The sequence below is a fragment of the Callorhinchus milii genome, unplaced genomic scaffold (assembly GCF_018977255.1).
Source record: "Callorhinchus milii isolate IMCB2004 unplaced genomic scaffold, IMCB_Cmil_1.0 Scaffold3, whole genome shotgun sequence".
In the NCBI taxonomy this organism is placed as follows: Eukaryota; Metazoa; Chordata; class Chondrichthyes; order Chimaeriformes; family Callorhinchidae; genus Callorhinchus; species Callorhinchus milii.
Genome location: NW_024704744.1, coordinates 47,392,164 through 47,403,512, shown reverse-complemented (window position 1 = coordinate 47,403,512; position 11,349 = coordinate 47,392,164).

The following is an 11,349-nucleotide window of genomic DNA, read 5'->3' as shown; positions in this document are numbered from 1 at the left end:
ACAGAATTTAGCTTTATAGCCAAAATTACAGTATATATACAAATTACAGTATGTGGTTTGTATCACAAGTAATATTTTAAATTTTGATTCATTTTAATCATATTTCTCTAACTGTAATCTTGAAACACTTGCACTTCTTATATGGTTTCAGTTCTGCTTATTCCAAGTTCTGATAACCAGGGAACTGCAGAACATATTTATAATCATAACACTCAATATGTTGGCAGCTTCATGCATATCATCTGAGTGACTGACTGAATTATAAAAATGAATAATTGGTATTGGTTAATGAACATGGGTTAAAAAGATTTCCAACAACTTGCATTTATACAGCCCCTTCGCAGAGGATAATGTCTCGGAACACTTCACAAAGACAGTGGACAGTGGAGTTCTGTAGCTCAGTGGTTAGAGCACTCGCTTTGCAAGTGAGAGACCTGAGTTCAATTCCAGGCAGAGGGCGAAACCTTGGGCAAGTTTCCTTACTCCACACGCCTAATAATAATCCCTCCAAAACCAAAAACAATAATAAATTGGTCATTTTCAATCTATGACTGTTTGTGGGACATTGCTGTGTGCAATTGGCTGCCGCGTTCGCCCACAAATATACAGTCAATTTACTTTACAGTATATTCTGTGAAGCGCTTTGGGACGTCCTCCCAACGTGAAAAGCGCTATATCAAATGCAAGGATTATTATTATTATTATTATAGGATCAGATGCTGAGCAAGAAAGGTGGGAAGGAGGGAGGTAGAAGGGTGAGGTGACAATAGCTGCAGTCGAAGAGGACGTCTTTAGGTGAGAATTATAGACAGATAGAGAGGGGCTGAGGCAGGGAGCTCCAGAGGTTAGGAAGATAATAGTTGAAGGCTCAACCTCTGATAGTGGCGAGAAGAGGGTACCAATTTTACTGTGAACTCAACAGACAAAATTGCTCACTGAGAACTTAGGCAAATGACCAAGAACCATAGTGATTGAAAAGGCAAAGCAGAATGGAGAGAATTAATTAAGTCCCGAAGTGGTTCAGTAATGGCAACATAGGTTTTAAAAGCCTGTAAATTATAGATTAAGGGAAGACTGAGGGAACTAAAGAGGTCTAAAGTCTTGAGATCCAGGAAAAAAATTAAGAATAAAAGAAAATGTGGTTAAGCTTCAACACCCTGAGGAGAAAAAACCCCTGACTGTCCAGCGCCCTGGGAGCTATACAAGTAAGTTAGCTAAGCTAAGTGTAATTTGTTGTTGTTGTTGTTGCTGCTGCCTGTGGGGAAATTTACATGAAGCTCAGAAGGAGCAACAGAGGAATGCATGGGAATCAATAATAGTAATAGAGCTGATAAAATAAATACAAATATACAACAAAATGAGAGAATGGGGACCAGAGTTTACAGCGAGATACCCTCTCAGAAGTCTTTTCTTGTGCAGCTTCTTTACACACTTGTGGAAAACAAATAAAATGTTATTAACTTATTAAAATTAACATTTTATGCTAAATCCGAAAACTAGATGTGATATAATCACATTAAATATAAACTAATTTGTTCTGATCCAGATATAATACAAGTGTGGAGTCCTGGCTCTAGGTAAACATTTGTCCAAATATTTATGTTTAATAATAATAATAATCCTTGTATTTGATTCAGTGCCTTATCACATTGTCAAGATATCTCAAAGCACTTCACAGGATTTTACTGTAAACGGTAGTGACTGTCAACTTGTGGGCAAGTGTGTCAGACAATTTGCACACAGCAATTGAATGAATGATCAATTTTATTTGAGAACTGTTGGCCAGGACACTGGGTGAAACTCCCCTCTCTTTACTAATAGTGCCAAGGGTTCTTTGATGTCCTCTTGAACAGACAACTTGCATTTATATAGCGCCTCTTGGTTTAAATCCCATCCATTGGTTTATAGTTAGTTTGGGCAAAATTGTTTCCCCTTTTCTGCCATCCTTATCTCTTGAAGATGTGGGTTCTTGTTGGCAGTGATCATGATCATAGGACTCAACTGTGATTTCATTTATTAATGTAATTAATTTAATTATAACTCATATTTAGATTTGTTAGTGACCTTTTTCTATTTTCTTCCAGAGCCTGGTTTAATATTAGAACACAGTTATCAGCTTGCAGGGACTTGCATTGTCACTCACAGGACACAGGCTGAATAGGAGTTGGATGATAATGACAATTTACTATTGCCAGCCAATATGTGAAACCTCTGTCAATTTCAAATGATTCATGAGAACGTAGGATCACATTTCATTAACACATTGACGACAAGACAAGCCTTTGAAAACACATTATAGAAACACAGATAATCAGATGAGCAGGACTCCAGTTTATTCTTGCCTTCCAATGCTGTTTATTTAAGATACTGTTGAAAACTTGTTTTTCTTTCAGAATTCTCTTGCTGAAGGTAGTGTCAAACATACAAAACAAATCCGTGCATTTGATATCTGTCAGCCTGGCTTAGTTGGTAGGACTCTTGCCGCGGAGTCTGAAGGTTGTAGGTTCAAGTCCGATGTTGGGACTTTGAGCATATAATCGAGGATGACACTCCATGCAGTGCTGCAGATATGCTGCATTGCTGGAGGTGTCATCCTTCAGTTGCGATGTTAAACCGAGACCCGTCTGTTTGTTCAGGTGGATGTTAACATTCCTATTCAAGAAGAGGTTTCTTCCAGTCTCCTGGCCAACAATTTCCCAGATAAAATTTGTCATTTCATTTTAAGGCTGTTTGTGGGACATTGTTTGTTGTATACATATTGGCTGCTGTGAGTGCTTATAAAATACACAGTCCCTACACTTTACAGTAAATCCTGTGATGTGCGTTGAGAAGTCCTCCTGACATAAAAGGTGTAGTAAACTTACAGTTTATTAATATTATTATAATTCTTCTCATGTCGAAAGCACTTCACAGGATGTTCTGTAAAGTATAGTGATTGTATTTTGAAGAAAATGCACTTGCTGCACATATTGTGTAACTTAGATTAAATGTACATAGAATAATAGAATTACACACACATTTACAGCATGGAAGGAGTCCATTGGGTCCATCGAGCCTGCATGGGCTCTCAGAGTAATGTGTTCATTTTGTCTCATCAACCCACCCAATTCCCATACCCCAGACCTTGATCTTTCATAAACTTGACTTCTTCCCTCTTGAAAACCACAATGGACTCTGCTTCTACCACCTTACTGGGCAGGGTATTCCGTATCCCAGAAAGTGTCTCACTAAGCTAGTCAGGAACCTAGGGGTCTTGTTTGACCCTGAACTGTCCTTTCTCCCACACATCTGCGCCATGACCAGCACTGCCTACCACCACCTCCGCAACATTGCCAGACTTCACCACTGCCTCACCCCTCAGGCTGCCGAAACCCTCACCCAAGCATTCATCACCTCAAGGCTTGGTTACGGGAACTCCCTCCTCATCGGCCTTCCCAACTCTTCCCTTCACAACCTGCAGATCATCCAAAACTCTGCAGCTCGTGTACTCTCGCACACCAGCTCCATGACCCCATCACTCCCACCCTCGCCCAACTCCACTGGCTCCCCATCTCCCAAAGGATCGAGTTCAAGATCCTCATCCTCACTTTCAAGGCCATCCATGGCCTTGCCCCCTCCTACCTCTCTGACCTGCTGACTCCCTACCAATCTGCCCACTTCCTCCGTTCATCTGCTCCATGTCTCCGCCTGACCCGCCCTACCATCGGTGGCCGGGCTTTCAGCCTCTCTGTCCCCATACTCTGGAACTCCATCTCACGGTCCCTTCGCTTCACTTCCTCTCTTGCCTCCTTCAAGGCCGGTCTCAAAACTCTCCTCTTCGATCGTGCCTTTGGTCACCCTCCCACCTCCCTGCCTTTCCTCACCCTTACACCACCCCTCCCCCATGCTCGGGCCCCGACACCTGACTGTTCAGCGCTTTGGGATGTCCTCCTGACATGAAAGGCGCTCTATAAATGTAATTTTGTTGTTGTTGTGTCTGTGTGAAAACATTTCTCCTAAACTCTCCTTTCGCTCATCCAGCAAGAGACCTGGGTTCGACTCCCAGCAGGGTGAAACTTTGGGCAAATTTCCTTACTCCACACACGCCTGATAATAATCCCTCAAGAAAAAAATAATGATAAATTGGTCACTCAACCATGATTGTTTGTGGGACACTGCTGTGCGCAATTGACTGCCACATTTCACCCACAAATATACAATCAATTCACTTTACAGTATATTCTGTGAAACGCTTTGAGATGTCTAGAAGACGTGAAAAGCGCTAAATACAAATGCAAGGATTATTATCTTGTGATTATCTTATATCTACGTCCTCCAGTCGCGAGCTCCACGACCAAGAAATATACTTTCCAAACAAGAAACAATCAAATCCAAATTGTGAGGAACATTCATAACTTAAAAAGCTTTTCCCAGTAATTTAAGCATTAAATGAAAGTACATTATTTGCTTGACCATTTATAACGTAGCATCCATTTCATTGGAATGTGGGTCAGAAACAAAAATAACTTTTTTTATTTATGATAACAACTTGAACTTATATAGCGCCCTCCACGCAGAGTAGCGTCTCAGAGCACTTAAACAGCCTTTAAAGAGAAAGGCTGATTACAGTTAATCCATTAACACGAATGCTGACCCTTCTTTACTTGCTCAGATTAATGAAAAGTAAACACTTGCCGTAAGAGCACCCTGTTTGCTGAATACATCCTTTTTTTCTGCAGAATAATAAAACTATACTGAGAGGAACAGGAAACCATTCAAAGTAGACTCAATTAACTCGTATTAGATTGTATCACGAGCAGAAAGTTACTGAAAACAAAATTAGTCAAGTATCCTGATTGCTGTTGCCCTTGGAAGTCACCCAGCTTTTATCATGGGGGAGAGGGGGAGGCAGGAGTGCATTTCAACACTGCTTCACCAGATATCGGCTTCATTTTAAACCAAAGGGAGGGTTGTTCACTTGCAGCCTGATATTAACAATTGCTTTTAAGGACATCTTAGTGCATTTTCTGCTCACGTGATAATTGCATCACTTACAGCATTCTGTACCAACCCCCATCCATTGTACTTCATCAACCCCAGGCAGTGCAAGTAACAATTTCACTGTTTCTCCTATCTTGGAAGAATAGCAAAATAAGCGAGAAATAACTGCTAGCAAAGTTTTCAGAAAAGTTTATTTTTACTTAACTTAATTTTTGCTTAACTACAGATGCAAGACTAGCCATAATTATGGTATCTCACTTACATGCCACCATGACTCAGGAGTGATTGTGCGTCTCTACCCTCAACCATTCAATGTTAATGGTTATGCCTTTGCACCACACAGCTTCACACCATTCAGTTTGTCATGAGAGCAGGACAAGAAGGCACAGGTTCAAGATTGGAATGTGAGGGACTGGGCAAGACATTTGTGGTCCATCTGGCCAGTTCAACATTTTTAAAAACAAACAAATAATTAACAATTAAATAGTCTGACACTACTTTTATTTCTCATACTACTCAACTGAATTCCTAGCCAACAAGTACCTCCTCTTGAATTTGTTTACAAAAGTTGCCATCGCTGCCTCTCTGTGTAGCCTACTCCACATGGAGTCCTGTAGCTGAGTGGTGAGAGCACTCGCCTCGCAAGCGAGAGGACTTGGGTTCGATTCCCAGGCAAAGTGAAATGGTGGGCAAGTTTCCTTATTCTGCACGCCTCTGTTTACCTCACAGTAAGAAGAAACGCAGTTGTTAGTCGGTTGGCGGATTGCTTTTCTGGGGGTAATAATCTCTTCCAAAAAAATTTGGTCACTCAATCCATGACTGTTTGTAGAACATTGCTATGTGCAATTTGGCTGTCAGTTTTCACCCACAAAATATATAGTCAATTCACTTCACAGTATATTCTGTGAAGCGCTTTGAGATGTCTCGAAGACGTGATAAGGTGCTAAATCAAATGTAAAGGTTATTAAATAAGATCTTTAAGAAATGCTAGACGAAAAAAAACCAAGGTTCATCTAGTTCGCCTTCCACCTTCCTGGTGGTCGCATGCACATATGGCCTGAACTACCAATGTACTATATCCATAATGTTATTTGCTAAAAAAAAACTCTCTAATCTTGTTTGAAAGAATCAACACTTCCTGCTTCAACCATTTCCCGAGGGAGCCTGTTCCACAGGTTCACTATTCAATCACTGAAATAGTGTTTGCATAGATTTGTTTTGAATTTAACCCTTTCAACAGCAGGTTGTATCCTCTTGTTTTGCTATCCTGGACAAGTTGAAACAGCCTGTCATGATCTATATTGTGTTGCCCTTTAGAATCTTAAAGACTGCAATCTTGTCACCTCTCAATCTTCTCGTTTCCAGTGTGAACATGCCCAATTTCCTTAGTTACTCCTCATAGTCCAGTCCTTCCATACCCTCTGTCATTTTGGTTGCCCTCCTCTGTTATCTTCTTGATTTCTCCAATATCCTTTTTGTACTGCGGCGACAGAACTGTACAAAGTAAGTATGGTCTCACCAATGATTTATACATTACCCCACTATTTTGGTTTGCTATTGATTATTATTATTATAAGGCTCTAAATCAAATGCAAGGATTATTACTATATTATTAAATTCACTACTCTGTTTAAAACAATTAAAGCTGTACTTTTGGTCCCCTTCCCCCTCCTCCGGCTTGGCTTCAGGCTCCACCATTGTTAAGCGCTCTGGGACGCTGCCCAGGGTGGAGGGTGCTATGTAAATGCAAGTTGTTGTTATGGTACTTAATTCTGGCTCTTCACCTTCTCTCTCTGTGCTTGAGTCTGTGTCACCTTGTTCTGGATTTGTTGACCATATATTATAATTTAGAATAAAAAGATTAATAATGCTTGCATTTAATATCGTATCTTATCTCATCACCAAAGTGTCTCAAATAATAATAATAATGTTATTGGCTTGAGTGCAAAGTCTCGACCCATAACCTTCTGACTCACAGTCGAGAGTGCTATCAACTGAGACAGGCTGAGACATGTATATCCTATAAGATCTTAAGTATTTCAATTAGATCCCTGCTGAGCTTTCTCTTCTATGTTGTGAATATTCTCATCTTTAAAAGCCTTTTCTCCCTCATAACTCAGGTGCAAAATTCCACCTATCAGATTATTTGTCTTCACTGTATCCCCCCATGTCAAGATATCCTTACACCTAATTTACAATTAGAATTATATGCTGTACTCCAGATGAGGCTGGAAACATAGTTTGAAATTCAGTATCAAGCCATGTATTTTTTTGTGTGTCACTTTAGTTGTATTAAAGATCCTGCTCACTTTCTTTATCTTTGCCAAAGGTTGATGGTTTCAGAAATCTGTCCATAAGTATTCTAAAATTCCACTCTTGTTACACGTAAAAAAAAATAAACAATGAGAATGCAAGCAGGACTAATGTAATTCAGTTTATATTCCCACCGTTTATACTTCTAGCTTATAATTCTGTTTCTGTGCATATTAAGTGATATTTGCCACTTATCCACTCAACTTCGCCAATTCAGACTTTGAAAGCATGTTTCCCCGATGTGAAAGGCATTATATAAATGCAATTTGTTGTAGCTGCGGTTTTATTTCTTAATATAAAATATTCCCTTCATTTTCAAAAGTGATATTGAATATTACAAAGCAGGATAGATGACACATGGTGCAGAGCATATATAGTGCCTCTGTATACAGAATGTTTATAAATTATCAAATTTTTAATTCAATGCTGTGGGTTGTTTAAAAATATTTTTGGGTTGACTGCTTTAAATATAACCTTTAATAGGCCACATACATGCAATCAAACTAACAATTAAACAGCATAACACCCTCTTATTTGTTAAATAAACAACAGTTTTTACGTTTTCAAAAATAGAGATAAAATCCTCCCGGTGTGAAAGGCGCTTTACAAATGTAATTTTGTTGTTGTTGTTCTTGTATAAACCTAGCAGCTGTGATATTATTCCACGCTATCTTATTTACAAAAGAGTCAGGATTTTAAGAGCAGTGAACACCTCCTGGGACACAATGTGCTTTGACTCTCTTAATGTGATTGCACAGTTCCTCAGTAAAATCCCCATTAAAATACTTTGATTGTCATTTATGCATCGGCCTTGATTTATACTAGTTCCAAGTTTGCCTGAATAATGATGGTTACCAAGATGATAACATCATAATTTTTACTGCCCATGACTAGAGGAATTATATTAGCAAATATGGTATACCTCACAACAGATCATTTTTTGGCAGTCGCAGTGGTTTAAGTGATTCATTAAATGCACAATTTAAGTGATTCATTAATTGCACTTACGTCATTCACTGCTGAAAGATTTTTCATTCAGGTGCGTTGTTTTTGTAGAAATGCAAACATCGCAATCTGATTTTATACAGATGGCTTCCATTATGAACAAATGCAGACAGCGATCTATGCACCAATCAGTCAAGCAAAGTTACAATTCTTCTTTTGTTCAATCAACAAAGTTAAATTTGTTTCTTCGATTTTAATCCCATTGCACTGTAAAACAGATTAAGTTGCAGTGAAATTAATTTTGTTTCTTACTACAAACTAGAAAATCTATAAAACAATATTTTGGTGGTACTTGAGTAATGAATCAAGACATCTTTAGATGGATCACATTAAACTTCTGTGAATATATATATTATTTGCAATGAATTCAGACAGGTAGCACATGCATTGCACTGCGACCATTGAAGTAGACTCACATATCTCAACTTTGCTACAAAAGATTAGCACAGCAGCACAAGAATTTGTTTTTACATAATGGGTCTAATTTGTGATATAAAACACAAAATACTGCAGAAGCTGGAAATCTGAAACAAAAACAGAGAGAGCTGTGAAAACTCGGCAGGTCAGGCAGCATCTATGGAGAAAGGAAAGTGAGTCAATGTTTCGGGTCCACAAGCCTTCGTCAGAACTGGGGTATGTTGGGAGGGAGAGGTTTTTAAGGACAAGTTGAGAGGGGGAGGCAGGACAAGGAAGACAAAGAAAACAAAAAAAAGACAAAGGAGAGAATATAACCTTTAATAGGCCATATATATGCAATCAAACTAACAATTAAACAGCGTACCACCCTCTTATTTGTTAAATAAAAAATCAAGACAACGGTGTTTACATGTTTTCAAAAACAGAGATAAAATCCTCCCGACGTGAAAGGCTCTCTTTTGTCTTCTTCTTTCTAATTTGTGATATATTGTACCACACCACACCAAAACCTAGTTTTGCGATCTTGCCTCCACCAAATCCTCCTTCTACTCCAAGGTTATCTTGGAGGCAAAGGACAATCTCAGGCTTCTCTTTACCACCACAAATCGTCTCCTCCGTCTACCTTCCCATGCCTCGCCCATCCTCTCCTCAAACTCCAACTGTGAGGAGATGCTGGACTTCCTCAAATCTAAACTCGAGGGGTATGTTCAGCCACCTCAGCCCCATCCACAGCCACCCCCACATCACCTCTCCCTCATAACCCACCCATCACCCCCATACTCCTTCAACCCTATCTCTCCCTCCTCCCTCACCGTGGCTGTCCGCAAACTCAAACCCACCACCTGCTCCCTCAATCCCATCCCCACCTCTCTCCTCATCTCCCAGCGCCACCTTCTGGCCCCTCTCCTGTCTGATGTCATCAACCTCTCCTTGTCCATCGGTTCAGTTCCCACCACCCTAAAAACAGCCATCATCAACCCCATCTTGAAAAAACCTTCCCTGGACCCATCCCTCCTCTCCAGCTACCTCCCCATCTCTAATCTCCCATTCCTCTCCAAGGTCCTGGAATGAGTTGTCGCATCCCAGCTCCGCTCCTTTCTTTCTCGCCATTCCCTCTTTGAACCCCTACAATCCGGCTTCCGCACTGCCCACAGCACCGAAACAGCCCTGGTCAAAGTCACTGATGACATTCTGAACATCTGTGATCAGGGCTCCCTCTGCCTCCTTGTCCTCCTCGACTCCTCTGCCGCCTTCGACACTGTCGACCACTCATACACCTCCTCTCCGCTTTACTCAATCTTCGCGGACCTGCGCTTGCCTGGTTCAATTCCTATCTCTCTCACCGTCTCCACTTTGTTGCCTCAAACGGTTTCTCCTCCAGCCCCCGCACTGTCACATCTGGTGTCCCCCAGGGCCCTGTCCTTGGTCCTCTCCTCTTTAATATCTCCATGCTCCCCCTTAGTGACATCATCCGCAGACATGGGGTCAACTTCCATATGTATACGGATGACACCCAACTCTATCTTTCTGCTTCCATCTTCAACTCCAGGACCACTGCTGTCCTGACAGACTGCCTGTCGGACATCAAATCCTGGATGAGGGGAAATTTCCTACAGTTGAATGTGAACAAGACTGAGGCCCTCCTGATTGGCTCGCGCCAGCGCCTCAGCACCCCAGGCTCTGGCAGCATCAACCTCCATGGTTGCACACTACAACTCAACAAGCCAGTCAGGAACCTGGGTGTCTTGATCGACCCTCAACTGTCTTTTCTTCCCCACATCCAAGCCATGACCTGCTCTGCCTTCCCTCACCTCTGTAACATCACCCGACTCCGCCACGACCTCACTCCTCAGGCCGCTGAAACTCTTGTTCATGTCTTCATCACCTCCAGGCTCAACTATGCAAATGCCCTGCTTGTCGGCCTTCCCAACTCCACCCTCCACAGGCTGCAGATAATCCAGAACTCTGCAATTGGCTCCATTGGCTTCCTATCCTTCAGAGGATCCAGCTCAAGATCCTGGTCCTCACATACAAGGCCCTCCATGGCCTCGGCCAACTCTACCTCTGCGACCTCCTAACCCTCTACCAACCCGGCTGTTCCCTCCGCTCAGCCGGCTCTGGACTGTTCCACATCCTCCGCCCCACCATTGGCGGGAGAGCCTTCAGCCACTCTGCCCCCAACCTCTGGAATTCCTTCCCCAGTCACTCTGCCTCGCCCCCTCCTTCGCCTCCTTCAAGTCCCGCCTGACTCCCTATCAACCTGCTCGCTCCCTCCGTTCCATGGGCTCCGGCCTGCTCCGTGTCTCCCGCCCGACCCGCCCTACCATCAGTGGCCGGGCTTTCTGCCCCCATACTCTGGAATGCCATCCCACAGTCCCTTCACCTCGCTGCCTCCCTTGCCTCCTTCAAGGCCGGTCTCAAGACCCTTCTCTTCGACTGTACCTTTGGTTTCCCTCCCACCTCTCTGCCTTCCCTCACCCCTACACCACCCCTCCCCCATGCTCGGGCCCCAACACCTGACTGTTCAGCACTTTGGGATGTCCTCCCGATATGAAAGATGCTCTCTAAATGTCATTTTGTTGTTGTTGTTGGGCCCCCAATATACACCACATAGTTTTTCTTTCCGGATCAATA